This window comes from Pteropus alecto, unplaced genomic scaffold, assembly GCF_000325575.1.
Source record: "Pteropus alecto unplaced genomic scaffold, ASM32557v1 scaffold75, whole genome shotgun sequence".
Lineage (NCBI taxonomy): Eukaryota > Metazoa > Chordata > Mammalia > Chiroptera > Pteropodidae > Pteropus > Pteropus alecto.
The window spans coordinates 29,920,241-29,922,251 of record NW_006440638.1 but is presented as its reverse complement, the minus strand read 5'-3'; the positions used below and the strand labels follow the sequence as shown (position 1 = coordinate 29,922,251).

At 49.2% G+C, this 2,011-nt stretch overlaps 1 protein-coding gene across 2 annotated transcripts in view; it reads left to right on the top strand.

The window, feature by feature from the left end:
- ATP2B2 (ATPase plasma membrane Ca2+ transporting 2) overlaps nt 1-2,011 on the top strand; it is a 209,665-nt gene that overhangs the window by 39,423 nt on the left and 168,231 nt on the right. The window lies entirely within an intron of this gene.

The window sequence follows — 2,011 nt, the reverse complement described above, 5'->3', positions numbered from 1 at the left end:
CTCCTCCCTGCCACCCTGGCTCAGTCAATGGTGAAATGTTGTGTATTTCTGTGCACCTCACAGGAGGCTTTGCATCCAGCAAGTTTATGTGTGAATCACATTCCCAGCAGAATGCCCATATGCAGAAGGTGCTTAATAATTGGCAGCTCAAAACAAAGACGGTAGTATAGGGAGAAGTTTAAAGCAGACTCTCTGAGATTCCAATTTCTGCTCCTCTACTTCCTTACTGTGTGACCTTATGCAAGTTTCTTAACTTCTCTGTGCTTTGGTCCCACCATCTGTAAAACAGGCATAACAAAAGTATCTAATTCATAGAATTGCTGTGGGAACTAAATAAAATTAAAGTGCTTAGGCCAGTGCTTGGCAAGAGCGTAGGCAATTATTATTTGATGATCTTCTAATGTGTCTCTTCTAGTTCAATAAATGGTAGCTAAAATAGACACTGGGCTCAATAAAATAATAACAATACAGATGACACTCATTTTACAGATGGGGCAGCTGAGGACCAAGACACTTGTTGGTTTGCCCAAGGTTGAACAGCTAGCTGGTTCTCCCCAGTGCTAAAACCAGACTCTAGGGTTCAGGCATCAGCCTGATGTTGCCTCCTTGCCCATGTTGGTCCCGGACTCTGTGATTCTTATAGAGGAGGAGGTTCTTGCCAAGGAAGAAATGGGTTCTAGAAGCTGCAGCCAGATGCAGCATCCGCCGGGTCAGGGCTCTCGTCAGAAGTGGTTTCTTTCTTCCTCCATGTCTGCCTGTTCACCACAGTGCTAGCGAAAAGGCTGGGCTGGGCTGTGCCTAAGATCGGCAGAGCCTGCCAACCACCCTGTAAGCCTACCAGCCAGGACTTCCTAGCCTCCAAGTGCCTTCTCAGTGGCTGCTGCAGAGTTGACACAGCAAAACTCCGTCCTGGAGAGAGCAAAAGCTCTGGCTGACCAGCTGGTCTGGCCACCAGGCAGTGCCAGGGCCACAAAATGGATTTGGGCAGGATCTGGATAGAAGAGACCTGGGTGCAGCCCGGCCTTGACAAACACTCCAAGTGACCTTGGACTTATCATAGTCCCTCTCTGGGCACCTTGAAACAAGTTCTTCGGGGCCAGATGGGCCTCTTGGGACTTTAAATGTCTAAAATTTAAAATTAGCCAAGAATTGCTGATACTCAAGGTCACAGGGAAGGGACAAGGTTGGAGGGATGGAGCTCGTGGCTCTGTGTTTGCACACATCCGTGTGGATCTTAGGTGGGGGTCCCTAGGAGCAAACCTGACCCAGCAGCAGCTCCTGTTCATCCGAGGGGGGTTCTGCAGAGAAGAAGACAGATGGAAAGTATATAGCCCAGCAGCTGGGGTACAGGTGCTGAAGGCTGGCAAAGGGGACCCGGGCAGAGTAGAACAGTGTCCATGCTGTCGTGTATTTGCGATGCAAAGGTTGCTAGAACCAGTCTTTTCCTAGCAACTATCTGAAGGCAGGAGATTAAGAGCTCTTTAGGCCACTTCTAAATTTATCAACTTACATGACTCACTTCAGATTAAAATGAGGCCCTTCTCCCCATCCCACCCCCAGCCAATTTTGGGTTTCCAAACTCAGAGGATCTTGAAGAGGAGAGAGAATGTAAATCAATAAAACCAATATTGGCTGAGTACTTGGTGTGTGCCAGCAGTGTGCTGGATTCCTTGCCGACCCAGAGATGAATCAGCTCCAGAAACAGCTCTCACTGGGAAGCTGAGGCAGCCCCAGAAGAAAGTGGCAGCTGATGGCAGACACCCAGCCAGGGGCTGGACCATGAGTAACTTCCATGCCCGAGACATGACCTAACTAACAACAGTCTTTGGATCCCACAGGGTCTCAGCTTCCTCATCTATAAAATGGGGCCAGTATAGGGAGGAGTCTGTAGCGTTGGTCACCGTTTGCTCAGGAGAGGGTAATAGAATTAAGTGTGGCTGGGCATTGGGGTCCAGGGATGTTTTGGGGTCTTTCTCTGCCCTCTCAGAGACCTAAGTCTGTCTCTGTGGCC